The 8,127-nt window shown below is 41.4% G+C and overlaps 1 long non-coding RNA gene across 2 annotated transcripts; it reads left to right on the forward strand.

The window, feature by feature from the left end:
* Positions 1 to 1,804: 1,804 nt before the first annotated feature.
* On the forward strand, positions 1,805 to 7,468 carry LOC142796452 (uncharacterized). 2 transcript variants are annotated; one of them, XR_012893851.1, is made up of 3 exons: positions 1,805 to 3,022; positions 3,561 to 4,534; positions 5,087 to 7,468. It is a non-coding gene; the product is annotated as an uncharacterized LOC142796452 (long non-coding RNA). The 2 variants fall into 2 exon arrangements; XR_012893850.1 differs by lacking the exon at positions 1,805 to 3,022 and having other exon boundaries at positions 3,029 to 4,534.
* Positions 7,469 to 8,127: the final 659 nt, after the last annotated feature.

Genomic DNA, 8,127 nt, shown 5'->3' on the forward strand with positions numbered 1-8,127 from the left:
TTAACCTTAACCCGAGTAAATGTAAAGTCGTTTCATTCCATCGCCGCCGCATGCCGCTTGTGTATCCTTACACAGTTAATGCCACCCCCCTAGAAAATGTTCTGTCATACAAGTATTTGGGCGCCAATCTTTGTAGCGATCTTTCATGAAACATACACGTCACTAATATCATTTGATCTGCAAATAAGACACTGGGTTTCCTTAAACGCCATTTACGCCTCGCTCCACAACACGTAAAATTGCAAGCATAGAAATCCATCGTTCGACCTAAACTAGAATACGCATCGCGAATTTGGGACCCTCGACAATCTTATCTTACACATGCCATCGAGTCGCTTCAAAACCGGACCGCTACATTGATTCACGGTTCATATTCTTCCACTGTCAGCGTATCTGGATTGAAAGCAGAATCTAGTTTACCACATCTAGGGCCCGGATTCACAAAACTCACTTACGAAAACATTTTTGCGCAAGAGAAATTTTGTTGCGTAAGTCGATTCACGAAACGAAAAAACGTCGTAAGAGGCCATAGTTGTCACATCGGCCGCTGCAAATAAAGCGCGCTGTGACTGCCCGGGAACATGTCAGCGATGGTGATGCAGTTGCTATATTTGCTTACGTCACCGAAAAGTGCTCGTAAGTGGATTCACGAAGCGAAATTGTGCGTAAAAACAGCATGGCTGAGAAAAAATCCCAAGAGTGGTCCGGACCACTCTTAGGAACAATGTGGCTACTTAGAACCTGCTGCCGCAGCGGTATACTTTAGTGCCCTGGCTGGTTTTGAGTTAATTCACGCCCATTAAGGGCTGCCTGATGACTGCTGGTGCGTTTTTATTTCTTTCGGCGCTTTGAGCTTCGCGTGTTGTTTCCCTTGTACGCAGTGGATGGACAACCACCACCGTCCAATAAGTTCGAAGTCGCAGTAATTGAAGAATTCTATTGGGCGTCAATGGCATAAAACTACGCATTTAAAGATTTGTGGTTGGATGAAAACCAATGTGATACGTGAATGGTCGGTGCATTCGAACGCGACATCATATAGGATCAACCTTATTTGTTATGTTGTTGTGTTGCACCCCATCTCATCCAATTAAAAGTGCGACTCGAGATCCTTGCCTCATTGGTGGAAATTACCACCAAAGAGGTTAATGGGAGCACATTCTTTGCACGCTATTGGAAATAAAAATGAGAGGAAGTTTTTAGTGAGTGGTTCCTAAAGTTTGTGCTCTAGTGTACTTTCAATGGCTCTAACTGTCCAATAGTTGCGATCTCTGAAATACAGTTGTCGATACACTTTGGGACGATCTGGAACAAAGCGTACTTTGTAAACCAAAGCGTATTAGGGTGCGCGTGATTACGCATGGAACTACAAACAAATCATGCATCTTCACCTTCACTGTTCAGACACCGATATGGACCGTGATATTATGACAAGCAATCGGAATAAAATGACCCCAGTAACTTTGTATGACACCGAAAATATGCAAACCCTCACGATTCTGGAGCAAACCTTGGCTGAATTCATCCCTGCGTCAATTACCAGCCATTTAACTTGGCGCACGAACATCATTCAAAGGTAGAGCGAGCCACTGACATGTATTTTGTGCGACGTAGCGACCACTTGACCTGAGAATAATAGCGTTGCGAAGGCGAATCCCCTGTCGCATGCTCTGATCGAAGCAGACGACAAACGCGAGCAGACGACGGCTTGGCCGACAGGCACAGCTTGTGATTGGTTGTGAAGCAATACCCTCTACACCAGCTCACTCCGTGACGTTCCCAAAACACCTTTTTCATCTGGCACGCCTGTCCTGTTCGTCATATCACCCCCCTCGCACATAAGAGAAAATTTTGTCACGCCGTGAAAATAGTGCAAGTACTTTCTAAGAGCTCTCTTATCATCTTATGTGCTGCGCAGTTGTCGAAAACAACATGGCGTCGTAAACAGCATATCGGTCGGTGCGACTTTCAGCAAACGCTTCTCGTACGAGTTACTTCAGCGTTTGACCGGATGTGTTGTGATTACAGCAGCTCTTTCGGTGCGTGTAAGCAGTGCGGAAAGCTGTGGCAGTGCAATGGTGTACTGTGAAGCACAGCGAAGCCTGTGCGTCGGTGTGGTTATCAAGCGGGGATCGGCGTCGATGTATTGACGGCAACTAGCACTCGAGAACCCTGCAATGTGTGTTTGTGTGCCGGTAACAGTTCGTTCGCTTGACTTTCCAGTCTCTCAGTTTGGTGCTGTGCGACATTTCGGATTGACAGCGTTTTGACACGTTACTTGAGTGACCCCAAGTACGTACGGAAACGTATGAACTACGCGCTCGGTTCTTGCTTCGCCACTAGTTAGCCCGTACGCTTCTATTTACTTGAGAGCAATGTACTGTTCGGGAGTGAAACGATGTTCGTTGTGAACAGTGGTGCTGTGTTGACGTTCCAAGACTTGTGAACAAGCTGTGCTCGTGTGACCGAAAATTGAAAGACAGCGTTGATAACTGTTTTACCCTGCGAAGTCGTGGTGGGGCAGCTTGGCGCTTTTGTTTGTTAAGTCGTCACTTCTCCTTTTTGTGATAACCATAGTCCTAGCGCTGTGATGTGATCAACCAAAACTGCGAGATGCTACATTGTGTTGTGGATCGTGTTACTTTGGAAGCGTGCCTAGACTGTTCATCGGTAACAAATTGAGAGTTCTATGTGGCAGCGAGAGCCCGTGAACGTCAAGCTTCCCTCCAGCCCCCCCCCCCCCCAAAAAAAGCAAAGATTTCACCAGTGCCTTGCTTTGGATGAAGTTGTAGGCCAATATCGCCTAACTACAGGTTTCCGAGTTCGTCTGGCCATCGTTTCGCACGGCACTAGAGCCTTGACAACAGCCGGTCATGGCCAGTTCTTACACTTTATCAATGGACGTGCACGCCTGGCCAGCCCTTCATTGCTGTCATCGGCAGCTTCCAGTCTGCAGATGCCTTTTGCCTGTTGGCCGTACTTGGTTCCTTATGACACCGACGGCTACTAAATGCTACCATCGGTGAGTTCACCTTGCAGAACTAAATTTCACCGGTACTATAATTCACGCAGTTCTATAACGTGTGCAAGTTTTTAAGCCCATCAGATGTAATGTTTCTCTATGGTAAGTTGAAGCATGAAAAATTTACTACTACTGTTATATACATACATATATTGTGGAGCAAATACATAAAAAGTTTTTTGTGATTTGATACAAGTGAGCTCTTGTTTGATTATGAGGTTAGGCCTGTAGATTGACCACGTTTGATAGTTGGAAAGTTAATGTGAATTTATTTTTCAGGAGCCACGTTGCACTTAAAAAATTTATGTTTTTTTGGAAAATTAGTTCTATAGACGATTACCACTGTAATAGTACTATACTTCAGTAGGACATATATATTGCGGTACGTAAATTTTACATGAGGCTTCAGTTTATTTCAAAGTGAATATAGCAGATTTTGGTCACTTTAACGAAGTGATAGCTTCCTCAAATAAGTATTAGAAGTGAGTGCTTTTAATGATTGTTTTTAATTAAATATCTCGTTTTTGGCTCTTCACAGATCGCAGAGATTGGTTTGTTAAGGTCCTGTGATGCATCAGTTGCCCATTCTGGCACATCAATCCTCATCGTTACTTGGAGCACCTGTACAAAAATAGGAAGGACACGTTCTCCCTAACTGTGCAAGCCTATGTCACTGCTGGGACTGTTATCATTCAGCGGATGTGGCGTGGAAGCATGCATGGCAGCCTCATCTGGAAGGACTGCAATCTGCTTGGGAGCTTCGAGGGCACAAAACTACCTAACGGCTGGCTGCAAGGCTAGTTTTTCTTTAATACATACGATTACGTGAACACCACTTACTGTGCACAAATTGAAAACCCAAGCATGGTTGCTTTCAGTGGATACCTGTAATATTCTTACACATATTTCTTATTCAACATTTATAGAACTAAATTGCAAGATAATTGAGAATGTTGAAAGCTGAAAGCCTGTAGCTTATGAATGAAACTCCAATAATCTGAAACTCAAAAGCTTGTGCTTTGAAATGAGCACAAATACTTTCATTCCTTATTGAGCTCTCGCGCTTGTGACTCCCTCTGTGGATCAAGTGCTCTGGAAGGAAATAGCAAGTGGGTGAAAATTGCCTGGCTGTTCACAACTTGCAAGGAGAAAGACCTATTGAAGAAGCCTCAGATGACATGGGGCTAGTAACTGCATCTTTTACCTAATGTAGCTTTTTCTCTCTCAGTGCTGTTGCTTGTGTTTCGGCCGAACATGTTCACCACGATTGCATAGTGATATATATTTTTCTACAAATTGTACCTGACCTAAGTATGCATTGTTGATCTCTAAAGGTGACGTTCAGTGTGTTTCAAAGCCATGGCTTCTCATTTCTTTGTCTGTGGCTAGCCTATTTCAGCAGCAGAGCGATGAAGCTAGCACACACGCAATCCAAGTCATGGAGCGCTCCTTTGGTGTTCTGTGCAGGACGCAGCATATCCATCCGGCAAGACACTGGTATCAACAATAATGGTGAGTGTTGGTGGCACCTGTAGGAGCCCGTTGTGTTTGTTGCGTATGATTATTTCCCCTGATGAAGTGCAGTTTTGAAAGGTTTTCTTCATTTAGAATAACAGATGTCAGCAACAAGCACACTCATAATCCACAAGTTCTTTGTGTCTTCTAGACTGCCCATTTGCTCCTATATGCGGTATGGTGAGCTGGTTATGTTAGACAGCCTTAAAATTATGAACATTGGCTGTTGTGTTGTAATGCAGTCTAACTTGTGTTTCTTAGTGAACTTATTTGTGGTCTACTTCTCACACCTAGTGTAAAGTCGAAATAGAAGAAACTCTATTGGCTTTTTATGCCTGTCAGAAGTTTCATGTCTTCATCTATAACATTGTAGCTTTGCTGTTGTATCATATTAAATATATTTTCAGTGTTCACTGTTTGTGTGTGTGTGTGTGTTGAGGCTTGTCATTGGCTTCTGAAAATACAATATCTGTAAATATGAGCACATAATTGACAACTATACACTCTTGCATGTAGCATGGTTGTAACAATGATCTGTATTTTTCTAAGTTCCAGCAGTAACAAGGGGTTCGGTGCTCCACGGTCATGAACAGTGTATCAAGAACAGAGCACAGAAGACCAACAAGTATAAAGGGACTGCCAGTGACTGTTCTCCTGCTCAAAGTTTACAACAGCAGAAGGAGCACATTGTGATGTCAGGAGCAGCTGCTGCTTAACTTCTTAGCAGTGCATTATTCAGCAGTTCATTTGCTTGCATTCGAAATTATTTAAATTTTGCATGGAAGATACCAAACTATGACACCAATTTAAAGGCTGCTGTAGTGCTAGTGGGCAAATATTTTTGAGCTGAAGTTTTTAACATGTGTGTTAAGTGCCTGCGTGCCTCTACATTTACATGCCAGGAATCACAGCATCTATGGTCGCCGATGGTAACTGTGTTTGCATTCTTTGTAGTACAAGAAGTAAAGCCATGGATGCAGTAATCATGTACTTAGTCGATGTAATCCTTCAGTGTACACTCATTTGTATAGCACCAGTGATGCCATGAGTGTATAAGCTCTGGGAAGTGAATCTATGTGAATTATTTTATTTGGAAGGAAGAGGATCATCACTACTCCTATTATATCTTAACAGTAGATTTTAGTGCTTGGGTATCATCCCACTGCCTATTCGTCCTTCAACAGTCTACTTATCTACTGTGTAAGTGTAACTTTTTAAATGTATACTTTGCTCAGATAGGTTTGTTCATAATGTAATGCAAGTGACTTATCATCTATGCAGCTCTACTCAGACTAGAAATAAAAGTATTTATTTTTATATGTAGCTATAGCATGCATTCAATTGTGTTTTTCTAGGTGCCTGTGCAATTGTTTAGCCCTACAAAAGTGCTGGTATACTCTAATATTGAATCTGGCATCTTAAAATGGTTTGTTAGTGGAAGTAAGAAGGTGTTTACAACCAATATTACTATCCTCAGATGAACTGTGAAAACTCTGTGGAAGTTTATTTACATTCATTGAACTTTGTGAAGGCAAATGTTGTTATGTTCTTTTATTGTGGTCCCTGTTTCATGCAAATTACACATAATTACTTTGCAGTGGCATAGTATTAGTTGTTATTTTACACATATGTGCTGAGCAACATCGCAGTTGAGGCCAGCAGCAAGACATACATGCAGTGCACTGGAGCATCACCTCACATAGTGTACAGTCTTTGCCCACCAGTAAACTCACTATTTTTCAAGCAGACTAATAGACAGCTGTATGGGAACTGTGTTGATGTGCAAACTTTGAAGTCTTCTTGAGGAGTGTCTTTCATCATTTTTGTCCAAGTGAAGTAGCTACCCAAAGCCACAACTGGTGGGAATGTGGTGGTTTCCTCTCTCCAAAAGCACTCCTACCAGCTGCCTCAATGTTATTATGGGGTGAATTCACGAACTGGAAAAATAATTTGTCTTTGTTTTCTTGGCCGAAAGAGTCACTTCCACTGTTGAGCCACCACGACGCGCCAGAATAGAAACTTTTAGCTAAATAAAGTTGATTCTACTTTTGAGAAGTGTTTTGGGGAAACGAAATGGCACTTATAGCTGTCAATATAAACACTGTTTGCACCAAGGAGCTTAGTAGCTTATAATTGTATTATTCATGTATTGTCTAGAATTTACTCGCGCTGTGCCAACTTTCAGCCAAAGTGTCCTAACATGCTTTGTTAGTGGGTTGTGAATGAGCCAAGCTTTGTAAATAAAGAGAGTGATATTACAGACATGTACAAAATATTGATGCACAGCCCTTTTCTTGAGCAAGATATTGTCAAGGGCTTTATTCTTGTGTTTTTAAAAAAAACTGCTTGTCACTGGGCAGCAGCGGAAAACTATGCATCAAGCTTTTGCGAGATGGTTCGAGAAACACCGTGTTCAGACATAACAGTGCCGGCGGATTTCTCTCGTAAGTTACTTTCTGTAGTATATTCAAAATGAGTGTATTAGAATTGTTGTTTTATAGCCATTCATTTTAATATTTACACCTGAGTGTGTGTATGTATGTATGTATGGGTGTACATATGTATATGTATGTATGTATGTATGTATGTATGTATGTATGTATGTATGTATGTATGTATGTATGTATGTATGTATGTATGCATGCATGCATGCATGCATGTATGTATGTATGTATGTATGTATGTATGTATGTATGTATGTATGTATGTATGTATGTATGTATGTATGTATGTATGTATGTATGTATGTATGTATGTATGTATGTATGTATGTATGTATGTATGTATCTTTTAAATGAGAATCCGTTTATCATTGGTGAGTAAGTTTGGTAATGATTTGGCTGAATTTGTTTCTAGTTATTTCTCTTTTGAGCCATTATACATTTCAATTTGTTTTGTACTGCATAAAAATAAATGTAACCTTACACAGAATATGTGTGTTCGAAGAAGTTTCATTTACCAACCTACAGTCATGGGCAAGAAATTGGGTAAAATGGAACGAACCTGCGAAGATTAGTTTCGAGCATAGCTACTCTACATGGCATATCTCGTACACATTTCGTTGGTTGAATATGTCGATTTCAACCTTTCAATTTTAATCAGAATAAGCAAGCTATCACCCGTGGTTGTATATGTGTGTGATATTTATGCATACTGTGATACCGGTTCGCAATTACAATTAAGGTCACAAACCTAGTCAAGCTGAATACACGAATTTTGTCCATGCACCTTTCATCTGCACTGGAACTGCTGTTAATAAAAAATAAACTTCAGTTTAGAAATTTATTCTAGTAACCAAAAGCAGGGTGTCTCTTTATCACACAAATCAAATTGCCATTGTTCTGTTTCATTCTGGACAATAGGGAACCCTCTCAGCAGAACTCGATAACTGCTATAGTTCATTTTAAGCATTGACAGCGACATTACACTGAAGCGCGCTGCATGGCAAATAGCGGGAGAGAAGACACAAACTAATCACTCTGTTTGCGTCAGCTCTAACTGTCCGTGCTCTTTGGTCTTGCTGCATGTGATGATGCCCACCAAATTAGCACGAAAGCGTGTCCCTACAAAGGCAGTCAACTTGGCTGCAA

This window comes from Rhipicephalus microplus, chromosome 2, assembly GCF_043290135.1.
Source record: "Rhipicephalus microplus isolate Deutch F79 chromosome 2, USDA_Rmic, whole genome shotgun sequence".
Taxonomy (NCBI): domain Eukaryota; kingdom Metazoa; phylum Arthropoda; class Arachnida; order Ixodida; family Ixodidae; genus Rhipicephalus; species Rhipicephalus microplus.